The 14,239-nt window shown below is 36.6% G+C and overlaps 1 protein-coding gene across 27 annotated transcripts in view; it reads left to right on the top strand.

The window, feature by feature from the left end:
- Positions 1-14,239, top strand: part of NRXN1 (neurexin 1) — a 1,055,762-nt gene that overhangs the window by 617,894 nt on the left and 423,629 nt on the right. The gene's annotated exons all lie outside the window — the stretch shown is intronic.

The raw sequence follows: 14,239 nt of genomic DNA, 5'->3' as shown, positions 1-14,239 counted from the left end.
GGAGAGGCAGTTCTTACCAAGTGTGAGAAAGAGCTTGGAAAGTGTCCTAGAAAGGAAACAAGCTGTGGTAGAAATCAAAGTGGTGGTAATGTAGAGCTCAGGGGAGAAAAAAAGAAAAGAAAAAAAAGGGAAAGAAAATGGCACCTTGCCACTGCTGGTTTACCCACTGACAATGATGGTTTGAGGTGTAAGCCACAGGCCACCAACATTCCCAGGTACATGAATGCATGAGTCTCATTAGCTTAATGTAGAAGTCACTAAGACTTCTGAGATTTGCCGCGTTCAAATTCTCTCTGGCAGTACTATATTAAGGAAGACATTTGAGTAAGTTAACTATGTTGTGGTCTAGAGAATGTTTGATTTATTAGGCTTAGACATGAGATTTAATACTGTAGAAGAGACGTAAATTGTTAGCTGTGTGTGCAAGAACAGTGTGCAGTTTCTAAACTGCCCAAAGCAACACAAATGGACTCATGCATTGATGCAGATTTCGATAGAGTCCTTTCCTGAGGTTCAGCATAAAAAGCAAACCCATTTTTTAAGTGGGAAAAGTGGGGAAGAATTGAAGATTTTCATCCTCGGGGGTGCCTTGGGGGTGTTTGGATTAAACTCAGAAGTAGTTGCTGATCTGGGTGTGAAAAAAAAAAAATCAGTATTTACATTTTAAAGTGTTAGAAGAGTTCTCGCAATGGTGGGGAGACTGATCGTTGAAACTGGATGATTTTTCTAAACAGATGGAGTTTGAAGAATTTTATTTCTTTTGAAGTAAAGGAGATGGCTCAAAACACATTGATTGGAAGGCTGTTTCAAGATAAAGGGATAGCTATGTAGACTTTGCCAAGTGCCGAGTGGGTGAACCAGTTCTAAGGAGCAGCTGAAACAGACCAAGGGGATCAAAGGAAACGGCCTTTGGGTGTAGGTGGAAAAAAGACACACTCAGGACAGGGTTATGTGTGACTTTAAAAGTAATTTTTGAAAGGTATTGGACAAAAAAAGAAGATATTGTGAAACTCATAGAATTGAAAATGTTAGCCAATAGCAACCATAAGTGGAGTTCCCAAATTGGAAATGGAATTAAGGTTTTTCTAAGAATGGCTGGTAATCTACAGACCTGAAGAATTCAGTAGAAAATGAGAGAACCAGCAAATGAAATGGGTCTGTGAACTACATACATTATGACGAGGATACATTTTGTAAGCCACCATAATTTTACTATGTCAATAGAAAGAATAACATCTATAGCGTTTCCCTGAAAATAAGACCTAGCCAGACATCAGCTGTAATGCATCTTTTGGAGCAAAAATTAATATAAGACCCGGTATTATATTATTGTATTGTATTATATTGCATTATATTATATTATATTATATTATATTATATTATATTATACTATACTATATTACAAAGACCCGGTCTTATATTATAGTAAAATAAGATCAGATCTTATATTACTTTTCGCTCCAAAAGACGCAGGAGAGCTGATTGTCCGGCTAGGTCTTTTTTTTTTTTTTCGGGGAAACATGGTACTAGCTAATTTCTTTTAAAAGCTTTATCTCACTTAAGGAAATCCATACTCTTAGGCAAAAGGCATAAATAGCCCAAAGGTCATTTAACGCTGATCAATGACTTTACGTGCAGTAAAAAGTTAGACTTACAAAGGTTCCACCCACCCCACCCCAGCCTTTCTTTCTTCAAAATCTGACAAAGGTCAGTTGTCTAGGCAAGTACAACATGCGGAAGTGGGCTCAAATTGAATTGGCTTTTACAACAGAGCTCTCAGGATGGAGGAACTTCCATTTTCTAACCAGTCTTTTTTTTATTTTTTGTGGTACTTTCCCCAGTGGTGAGAAACTGTGTCAGATTTTATAAGCTAGAATCTTAGCAACATGAACAACTAGACCTGAAAGAATCCATAAGAGATCATTCTGCCCAAGATTTTTAATTCCATGGTTAGGGAAAGAAGCACTGTAAGAGATCTGTGCTGTGTATAAGATAGATTATTTCCAGGGAGCACCAGAACCCATTTTCTTCCCACTCTTAACCCAGTTTTCTCTTGTTTGGATTATTCCCTGAGAGAGGAAAAGAACATTATTGTGGAAGGTGTGGCCAATGTAAAATGATAAGTGATGCTTAAAATCTCATTTGTTTTGGACCTAGAAAATCTCAGACCATTTGGGTGCTAATGGATCCTTTTTCCTGGCAGTGTTAGTATCTCTTCTCTTTTTTTATTCCCGCTCTTGTAGTTATTATTGTCATCATTATTATTATTCACTAGCTGTTGGTGGAGAATCTGAATGGGAAACAATGAGAATCTGAATGGGAAACAAATAGGCGGGTAATACCTGGGTTCCAAGTACCTTCCTGAATATTTCTTAGTACAGTCCAACACTGGCTGATCAGACAGACCATATCCTGTCCTAGTTATTTCTTCTCTACTGAAATCCTTACAGTAGTACACTAAGAAGACTTAACTTGGGCCTCCAAGTTTTAGGCAAATCCAGATTCATATTGCTAAAAGGTAAACTGAGGCAAATTAAAAATTTCAAAAGTTTGAACAAAAATCTATTCAAAGCTCACAATGCCAAACTGGAAGCAGTTAGGAGCACTGCATGGACAGGAGCCAGGAGGAAGGCTTATACACAGAAGGTACAGAAGCAAAGAAAGGAAATTGTGTGACTGACTACAGCATAAAGCCTAGTAGGCTATTTGTGATTGGTCATCCTTGGGTTTCCATTTCTTAACCTTGAGGCATTTACAGGTGTAGGGTTTGGTTTGCTGAAATAGGCCTCCATGGCATTGGAGCCACCTCAGTGTAGTGGCCTCCTGAATTAATTTAACAATATTCACTCCACAACCTGACTGACCCTGAAGAAACATCATATAAAAAGGAAAATAAATAGTACCTACCTTCAGGTTGCTTATGACCAAGAACATACATGATAACGGGAACAATTCCAAGGAAAAGCAAGTAAATACCAATGAAAAAGCTAAATACCATGGGGATGAAAGTTTTGGAAGGATCCTGAGTAGGAGGAAAAGTATAGTGAGCCTAAAGCAACTCAAGAATCCTAACTAAGAGAAGGGTATCTGTAAGTTGGCCTGGTTTGGGGGTGCAGACCAATAAAGGCACTGAGTTTTCCATTAGAATAGAGATCCAGAGACAGCTGACATCTCCCGTAATTCCACTCTCCCACTGTCTAGTCCCTTCCCATCCGGAGTTGGATCAGAACTGGTCTGTCCATGGGGAGCTGCAGATGGATGCCTTTGTAGCTGAGCTTTTCCTTCATGATAAATCTCTACCAAGGGAGAAATGGTGCCAATCCAGGAGGAAAAGCTTCCTGCCGATAGGCTATTTCAGATCTGGCATGCTGCATGCATTTAATAAACATCAAAGAAAAGTAAGTGATGATGCCCAGGAGAAAAGTTTCCTCCTGTTACCCTGTCCTTCGGAAGAAGGGCTGTCTAGTTTTGGCCTTTTCATTTTTTTAGTGTCTACTAGTGTAGATGTCTCCTCTCATGTCCCGTTATAATTCACAACTAAATGGAATCTATAAAATTCTTGATTGATTTTCAAACATTGTTGATACTTAACTGCTATTTGCTATTTCTCACTTGGTCACTAAATAGCATAAGAAAATTACTCTTATGTTAAAATTTAAATCATGACAAGTTGTTAAAGACACATCAATACAATGGGAAAATAACAGTAACGAGAATTTCACCAGAAGATAGAGAGTGCCTACTGTGTACCAGGCATTGTGTACTACCGTGTTTTCCCGAAAATAAAACCTAGCCAGATAATCAGCTCTAATGTACCTTTTGGAGCAAAAATTAATATAAGACCCGGTCTTATATAATGTAATATTATAATGTATATTACATAAGACTGGTATTATATTATATCCAGTATTATATTACATAATATTATATTATCTGTATTAATTATAGTAAAATAAGACCGGGTATTACATTAATTTTTGCTCCAAAAGACGCATTAGAGCTGCTTGTCCGGCTAGGTCTTATTTTGAGGGAAACACGGTAGTGATAAGGGTTTCTGATCTTCAGTGAAATAAAAGAGTATACAGGGCTTTCTTAAAACCCTCTTCTTAACTAAGTCTCTTAGTCTTGAAGGTCAGAGACTGAGCCACTCCCAGATCTGTGTATTCTAAAAGCCAAATCATTCTTCTCAGACTTTAGCCTAAGGTAAATCCCAACTGACCTCTTGCAAGTGTGGAGAATCAACTTACTATGCAGTCTTCCCAACCTCAAAACTTTATCATATAGAAATATATGGCTATTCTGGGCCTTGCAGAATCTACTCTTCAGAATCTATTTTAGATCCAATCATGGTTTGTCAGAAGACTAAGTAACTTCTCTGTCTGGGCTTTAACAGTCTTCTCTGGACCCACAGGATCCTGTGCTAGCCTAAAGACCCATCTTATGTCATTCCTACAGGATGCATGTATGGCTGCAGACCTTAGAGCCTCTGATCTTCCTCCTGGCAAAAGTCCCTCAGATCAGATGGCAGACACTAGCATATTTTCTAGTTGATTGATAAAGTCCAATGAGGCTAGTTCTGCCATTAGGTTAAGCTTGGCTCCTTCACCTTGCATTTAAAACTATCCTGAGGGGAGGCTGGATGGCTCAGTTGGTTAGAGAGTGAGCTCTTAACAACAAGGTTGCCAATTCAATTCCTGCATGGGATGGTGGGCTGCCCCCCCTGCAACTAAAGATTGAAAATGGTGACTGGACTTAGAGCTGAACTGCGCCCTCCACTACTAGATTGAAAGACAATGACTTAGAGCTGATGGGCCCTGGAGAAACACACTGTTCCCCAATATTCCCCAATAAAAAACAAACAAACAAAAAACACACATGATTATTTGGATCTGGTTTCTCTTGATGGGCATTCCTCTCTTGCATGCCATTCTATACTACTCTAGCTCTGTTCCACAGGCAAAAGCAGATTTTCCTCCTGTTTAAAAGCTTGAGTCCCCTTTACCGCTCACTAAATTCCAATTTCTATATGCCAGTTTTTGTTGTTGTTGTTGTTGTTTGTTTCACAAAACAAATAAGACTAGCGTGCTCTGAGCCTAGTGAATGATCACAATTTTCCCCCAGGTACTCTTTGGTAATTCTTTCTAAAGAGTTCCCTCCTCCCTCTTCTCTTGCAACCCACTCCTTCATACACAACAGAGGATGTAACCACCCAGAATACTGTCATGATGATGGAATTTCACTCATAAATTAACAGTTGTGGCCCACTGATGCAAAGAGGACAGACTTATTTCCCTGTAAATATATGAAATCTTGTCTTACTCTGTAGTGTCTTTTTTTTTAAATATGTATTCATATGATCTCTCTTCACTTTGAACTTTCTGAGGTTAGAAATGTTCCATTCATTTATTGAATATTGGATAGGTACCTGTTATGTTCCTGACATTATGCTAGGTGCTGGGTGTACAAAGTAAGACCTATCTAGGAAGAGCTCACTATCCAGTGGGTTAAATATGATACAATAAATAGTCAAAACACAGAATATTGCTGCCATGATAGAGGAAGTACAAGATCCGTTAGTGAGAGAATGATTGATTTTGGCTGTATTCTTTAGAAGGCCTAAAGTAATACCTCATGCTTATTAGCCTTACAAGAAATATTTATCGGTGATGGTTGCATGGCATAAGTAGAATTTCAGAGAAGAGAGGAGGTAGAAAATAGCCTTTCTTAGAATTGAGATAGACATCAAGCTTTTTGATGGTAAGAATGCTGCTCGGTAATGGGTAGCTTTTATTATTAATACTGGCAATCACTTATTTGAGTGATAAATTGCAACCATTTATTGGGTATGCATTATATATTGGACACTATAGTATGTGCTTTGCACATGACACAGAATTCAATCTTTGCACAGTCCCTGGTGGTTGGGTATTTGTCCCACTTTATGGATGAGAAAAGAGAGGCTCAATCACATAGTAAATGGCTGAGCCAGAATTATAACCTTTTCTGTCTTCCAAATTTCTCCACATAGCCACTCTACTGTTGTAAATGTAAAGATTGGAGCTAAATTTTTCAAAACATTTCCAAAACAATTGCTTATTTGAAACAATTGTACCAAGACCTTAAGGCCATTTTGACAGTTGGCACAGTCATATGTTATTCAGTATTATCAGCAGAATTAAGATGGACTCTCTTAGAGGGGAAAATATGTATTTTTAAATTTTATTACATATGTAATATATATGTATTATATACTATGTATAATTATATAATCAAATCACCATATAATTATATATTACCTATGTATGTAAAAAACTAATTATTTATATAATTTTAGAATTGTTTTCCAGCAATGTAGAATGTTGGACAGTTTAGTACATGTTCGTCCAGTACCCAAATTTCTCTAGGCTTTACAGATTTTACAATGGTAAAGTGATAAAGTGTAAAACCAATATATAAAATTAAAAACAGTGCTCGAGTCCTTAATGAAAAGTTTTAGAAAACATTTCTGGGATGTATTTTCAGAGGCATTTCATCAGTCAAGATTTGCACTTCGTTTTAAATAAAGATCTTCATATTGGATATTCCTAGTCATTTACATGTTTTTTTTGTTTGTTTGTTTTTTTTGGTTTATTGTTTTTATAAATCTGTGATCAGAACTGTTGTAATAAAACTTGTCACTAATTATAACTATTCACTGGGAACATAATCTTATTCTCCAAGGGTTAGGCTATAAACAAGGATTAGTGTCCCACTAAACACAATATGGTAGAATTGGGTGTTTCAAATGAGTTACAAATGTTTTAGCGACTTACAATAAGCATGTATTTAATAAAGAATTAAGCAAGTCTTCTATCGTGTTATTGTTTGGTTACTCTGTGAAGATTTCCTCCTTTTCTACACCCCCCCCCTTATTTTGTTTTTCCAAATTGCACATTAATATTAGATTGCTTTGGTATGTATTGGCTTAATCAGAAAAGCATATGAACTAAAGCCAGCTGTGGGACTGCAGAGCATCTCAAAGATGCTATAAAGGGGACATAAACAAGACATTAGACCTCTTATTCTCTCTCTCTCTTTTATTGCCTAGCTCAGTGGCCTGTTTTATAGCCATGGTGTTCTGCCTAGAAGTCAATATTCTACCTGCAAGCTAGACTGATTCTCAGGGAGGTAGACAATCTTTGACTGTGGAGTTGTACACAATAGAGTTTGTCTGTTTCACTATTATTTTCCCCTGTCAGTCTTTCTAATGTTCATTCTCCAGCCTCTTTTTTCCTAGCCCTTCTCTGTAAGCATTCCTAAGAAAGTCTGTATGTGTCAGGAATAGAACGTGTTGTATATCAGGGAGAGAACGTGAGTACATTGATGTTTCAGGGATTTGACCTGGGTTACCCGTTGTGTGAAACAAAGGGTCAGTTTTGAAAGTGATTCTAACAATCTGATCTCTGTCTGTCTCTCTTCTCCCCGTCTTCTGAAATATGTCTTTCACTCTTTCTCTTCTAGAGTTCTTTTTCTCTTTTCCATTTCTCTCTTCAAACACACTACAATATGGACATTTCTTCTTTTAACAAACATTCATTGAATGTCTGCATTGTGACAAATACTCTGCCGGCACTATGTCAATGAGCAAAGCAGGGTCAGTCATCTCTATGGAAAATATGAGAAAATGTACATTAAACCAATATCCCACAAGTTACTGTAAGGTTATGTACATGAGAGAAAAGCCCTGGAAGCAGTATGTGTGCGAAGTAAAGGAGTCTTATCAGAGCAGAACTTAGTGTCATGGTGGGTCAGAAAAGATTTCTCTCCTAAATTTACAAGGTCTGATCTTGAAATTCTTTCACCGATTTCAAATTTACAATGATTTTTCAAAATACACTGCTTACTTTGTTTACAAAATTAGGAATGAGCCATCGAATGTTATTGCTATAGTTTTCTCCCTCTTGTTGTCCATATATTATTGGTAGCCCCAAATCAATATATTCAGTAAATACCAGCATCTACCTACAGCAGGTTATCTTGGAAGTACTATGTAAACAAATATGCCTGTGATAATTACCCAAAAAAGAAGAAAGGGCAGTTATTAGACCTGGCCTCTATTGTTTTAGGTAGCAAGCTTATTGACAAGTGAATATTTACATGGCCAACCTGCCTTATCATGTACTAATTACCTCTGTCGCACAATTCTCTTCTCCTTGTGCATGCTTCATCTAGCCTCGTTTTAATTGACTCTTGAAACCAAGATTCCATGACTCTTGGCAGATGTCAGAATCATAGAGCTGAATGATATTGCCATTGAACTTGAACAATTAAAAAGGAAAATCCTGATCAGTGCCACTTCTTCCTTTTCTCCTTATACTTTACAGAGCTGCAGTCCCCTACTTTGCCACTTCCTGTTGCCTTCACTTGGAATTAACACAAATATTCAGATTCAAATTCAACCACTTTTCTCTTTCCTTATAAATTGGCCTTTCTGTAATGTGATTGCTCTTGCATTTTTTTCCTCACCATTGATTCACTTGCCTATTTTATATGTGTGTCATGACAGTCAAATATGTGAGCCAATGGCAGAATACAAACTGGACTGGTGAGGCTGGGGGCATGGTGGATTGGAAGTGGGAACCGAGCTCACACTTTAATGTCTGCCATTAACTCATTCTATACTTTGATAAATTAGGAAATCACCTAGTGTTTAGCATGATGGGACCATGGAGCTCAACTTGTTCTATCTTTTCATTTTAAGGAAGTGAAAACTGAAGCCAGGAGGGGTTGTGTGACTTGTTGAGAGTCACATAGAGAATCACTTCAACTTTCTTGGACTTAGGCACCTTCTCTATAACTTGAGGAGATTGGAATTGTTATTGAGTCGTCTTTAAGGACTCCTTTAGCTTTAAAAATCTATGGTTCTAACTCTGCATCAAACTCTCCACATCCCAAGGGAAGTAAGTACTGCCTAATGACACGTTCAGTCATTAGCCACATAGACAGTTATACTACATCTACTCTGTTTTTTATGGATGTTTCCCTTTCAAGGGTCTGCATTATTTTTATCAAATGAATTAATTAACTTTTTTGTGAGCTAAATCTCTCAGCTCATCCCTTCCAGACAACAAAGGGTAGAAAAACTCATTTTGTTTCCAATATCAAGTTGTTCTGAAAACCAGAACATCAAAACCCAATAAACCCACACTTCAATAATGTTTGATTAAATGCATTAACAGAACTTGGGTCACTTAGGTATGTTATAGAGTTGAAGAGATATGTGTTGGGACGTTTCCTGTAACTTCCCTTCATTTTTTTTTCTTTTTTTCCCTTTTCCTATTCAAATTTTGGTGGAGCAGCAAGTCTTAGTTTAGAACTGCTTAGAACTTAGAGCAGCAAGACAAAAGAACACGATGGAGAAAATGATTTTGCTCACAGTCTAAACCATTTAAGTTTTAAGTTTTCATTAAAATTGATTGCCTCTCTTTCAGACTTACATGTTAGGAAAAAAATCCCTGTACTGTTTATATAAGTCATTGGTAAGCTTCATATGGAATTTGCAAATGTGTTTTCTTCAGGTCTTAATGAAATAAAACCGATGATCAATTCCACCATTTTATTTTACATGCCCACCCTCAGCTACACACACACACACACACACACACACACACACACACACAAGCACACACACACAGAAAATGTGTGTGTGTGCTTGTGTGTGTGTGTCTGTGTATTCGATGTTGAATTTCAGGGTGTAATGTTTTCTAGTATATCAACATCTGCAAAAGTTTAATCTTTCTTTGGCTTTTTGCATCTTATTTTATTAACCTTAAATGATGTGTATGATTGTTGTACTTAGATAATCTTTTGAAGTAAACTTTATTTCAATCATTTGTTTCCTCTCACAGGGCTTTGAAAGTAAGGCCTTGCTCTACCCAGCATCCTCTAGGCTGTATACAATGGTAGGAATTGATAATGAGTCAGGGGCTAACTGAAGGATATTTTGTCCTCTGTAACTAAGACTATATATTTCTATTTCACGGGCTTGTTAGTTTGTTTATTATTATCTGTAAAGGGGCTGTGTTTATTTTTCACCTTAGAGACTAGAATGGCTTTCTTTAAAAAAAAATATTTAATTTTTGTTTTGCACTCCTAGATCAACCATATTCCTTATATCCTACAGTAGTCTTCGTTTTTTTCTAATTTTCTGATTTACTACTATGTTGAAAAATTCTATTATGTCACATTATTATTTAACACTTTCCTACACTTGAGCCCTGGAGGTGTCAGTATACTTTGTCTATTGCTGTAGTGTTTAATTAACCAAATTATCAGTAAACAAGCTTACTTTCACATGCAAAGAGACTTTAAAAATCCTGTTTCTTAACATTTTTTTTCTATATTTTAGAATCAGTTGATACAATATCTAAACTAAAGAGGTAGATACAATTCAGTGATTAAGAGCTTTGGAATCAGATCAACATTCTAATTCCAGCTGAGAGAAATACTAGCTCTATAACCTGCAGCAAGTTACACTCTCTCAGAAAATCAACTTCTTCGTCTGTAAAATGTTGATGGTAATAGCTGGTTATTAAAATCCAATTTTATTCTAAAATCAAATGAAATAATTTTGGGAAATATTTGGCTGTTATTTGGCACAGAATAAGAGTTGGGTAATGATTTTGGTTGTTTTTATTATTAACCTAGTAAGTTCAGCTTGGTAGGAATAATTGCCATTAGCTATGTCAATTATTCAAGAGCTAGTATGCAATTTCCCCGTAATAACAGTAATGTTAAACCGAGATATATTAAAAATGTTCAGAGTGGCATCTAATATATCTTGAGTGCAAGTGTATATATGGAAACTATATCTATAGTTACTTCCACTGAGATATAAACAAGTTTTTGTACCCACAAAATTGCACTTATTTTTAGGGCACTGGTGTCAACAGCCACCTCTTCAAAGAAATTATTTCTTTTGATCCATTTAGTAACTTGATCCCAGCTGCATAAAAATAGATTGCAGCATTTCATTTTTCTGCAGTCTGCTGATGGCTGCATTCCATAACTTAAGAAGTCTGTCAGGAGGAAGCCTCTGAAACTCCAAAGCTTTCACAGAAACTTGTTGCATTTGCTAGGCTCCAAACTAGAATTGTTAGTAATTCACAAAATGTGGATTCAGAAAAGATAGCTTCAAAATACAGAATAGGATTCTTAACTCTACATTAGATATTGACCATTAACGTTTTCATAACATAAAAGTTACCATGTGATCAGTAATTACATAGCTTTAGGGGGATTTTATTATTTTCTCTTTGGTCAAATGGAGTCAATCACTCAAAGAGAATGTCCCCAGAAATACTGTGCGTTTATGGGTGTTGTAGTTGATAATAGTAGCCACAGCTAAAACTGATATAACAATGAATGTCCTGACCACTTGGCAAAAACTCTCCAACTCTTCTCACCTCTTTGAGTGTATTTGTAGAGGTTGGCAGTTGGGTGTGGGATTTTGGTGCTTTATTATTATCATTTAACCTTAATCACAAAGCATGTCAATCAAAACTAAAGAGAACATGCAAGTAAAGAGGATCCATATGAATCCATCACCCAGTTCTAATAATTACCTGACAGACAAATACTGTTTTATCTATTAGCTCAACCCCTTCTATCTCCATCTTTCAACTGGATTATTTTTGAAGTAAATCCAGCACATTGCTTTATTCACCTGTAAGTACTTCAATATAAAGGTTTAAAACATATGACCTAAACAAAATATGACCACAATAACTTTGGTGCTATTTTGAAAATATTAGTATAGCCAAGACCTGGAAATGCCTTGAATATTGTCCTTCCAGAACTCCCTACACCTCCAGGATTCTCAGATAACAATACAAAATGTGTACCTAAAGTTTTTCAATGCAGACCTTTCTAGAAAATGGAATTAAAGTGCCCAACATGGACTTTGAGGCTTAAGTGAAATCTCGCTCACAAATCTATATCTTTATCAGTACTATTCTTGGATTTTTCTTTTTCTTTCGTGTTTTTTTTTTTTCTGCAAGTGAGAGTATGGGGGCTGAGGAAGGAATGAGTTCACTTAGCCATCTAGCTGTCAGGAGTAGAATAGGAATATCAACAATCTCCATCCTGATGTCAGGCCCTTCATCTATCTAGATCTGAAGCGGGGTGGGGGTGGGGGGACCAAAAACCTTTGACCTAACTCCTCTTGAGGGTGTGTTGTGGCTCACCAGGAGCCAGGCATAGGAGGATTTATCATAAAGGAGAGTATACACTGACAAGTCTTACTTGCTATCCAAGAGTATACACTCATACTTGTTAAAGTATTGAAACACAGAGTAAAGTAGAGACTCAATGGAAATTTGATGAATTGGATCATTGTGGTACAGTAGTACCCAAAGTATGTTTTGAGCAACACTGGTGTTGGGGAATGCTAATAGGTGTTTTCAAAAAGGGAGGGTCTTAGAACCTGAAACATTTTGCAGTGGGGATTAGAAGAAGCAGATATGATAGGGGATGTTTTTGAAATGTATTTAGCTATAGGTCTTTTATCTTCACTGAGCATTCGGTAAGATTAGAGTTCCTCATAACAGTCTTTGGAGAATGTTCATGTAGAAAGTAGAAGAATGAGGAAAGGGGCTGAATTTTTCATCTTCTCTATTTTCTAAGTTTGAATTATTTGCATAATTGTTGCTACATTACTGAAATTTGGGCTGTGAGTATGTATTGCAAGAAAGTTGTTTGTTTTATTTTTTGAAATTTTAAACCAAGTAAACTTGAAGAGACTTTTTCTGACACTTGAAGTGGAAAAGCTTTATACTCTAAGTCACCTTTCTCTATTCATTTTATAAATCTGGGGTGTTGCATTCTCTGTTTCTGACTAAACCTGTGGAAAATGTGCTAAATTTTTCATATAATATAAAAATGTCTGATGTTTCTCTTTTGGAAATTTCAACTCTTATTTATGTGAACATCAATATGTTTAAATTTAGAAATGTAACTATTGCCAAGTGGACATCTCTTAGAACGTTGTGTTTCACATGGGAAACTTCTAGAAAACTCATTAACCCCTGATCTTCCCAGTCAGACAGTAAAATACTATGATCCTCCTGCCCACCGCCCCCCCCCCCCCACACACACACAAAAGGCACAATGCCCACCAGAAAGAAATAGGCATGGACTAGTTAGATCACAAGTGAAGAAGCATTGCTTTCAAGTTTTGGTTGTATGTTTATTAGAGATTATTGACAAATTGAAATATGTTCCTTCCAGGTCCAAACACCCACAAGTCTAGAAAGGCAACTAGACTACTGAGGGATCATGGCTATTCTGCCCAGAGAAGTATAGTTTAAGGGAATATAACAGTCATCTTCAAATATTTGAAAGGCATCTGAGTAAGCAGAAATGGCTTTGTTTGTGTGTGTGTGGTTTCAAAAGGCAGAAGTTGGACCTTTGTGAGAAAGTATAGGAAGGAAAGTGTATGAAGATAGTAATACCTTTCTAATGATTACAGCTTTAAATCCCGCTAACAAGACAAATGGTGAGTTATCTAAAGATTCCAGGTAGAGGTTGCATACCGTGTTTCCCCGAAAATAAGACCTAGCCGGACAATCAGCTTTAATGTGTCTTTTGGAGCCAAAATTTATTTATAGTAAAATAAGACCGGGTCTTATATTAATTTTGGTTTCAAAAGACGCATTAGAGCTGATTGTCTGGCTAGGTCTAATTTTCGGGGAAACACAGTCCTATCCATCAGAGATATTACCTGAGGATAATTGGCTGGGAGTTTGGATTATATGACCTTCAACTCATTATTCTTTAGTTATAAAAATGCTTTATAAATTACAGTTCCAACAGTAACTATCCCAGCTATGTTGAAGAACATTTTGGCAGTGATACAATTACAGATTTGCTTGCCATAAAAATGCATAGATACACACACAAACACACACAATTTGCATACAATTTTGAAGGTAGCTTGGTCCCCTGGAAGAATATTCACAGATCCCAGAATAAGAATCTGGCCTATAATGTAATAACTTTGCAACTCGTAGTAAATCATTTAACCCAGGTAGTCCACAGAACCGCCATCATTAAATTGTCATGATTAGAGATCTTTAAAGTAGCTAGTTCCTTTCACTCTAAGAAAGTAAAATAAAACATTTGATTTTCTGTTAGAAAGCAAGTGTTGCATACAAGACCCATTCTCAGGAGGACCAAATGGAAACAGAGAGTGGGGGGTCTT

This window comes from Rhinolophus sinicus, linkage group LG05 (assembly GCF_036562045.2).
Source record: "Rhinolophus sinicus isolate RSC01 linkage group LG05, ASM3656204v1, whole genome shotgun sequence".
Lineage (NCBI taxonomy): Eukaryota > Metazoa > Chordata > Mammalia > Chiroptera > Rhinolophidae > Rhinolophus > Rhinolophus sinicus.
This window is presented reverse-complemented; position numbering and strand designations above follow the sequence as displayed.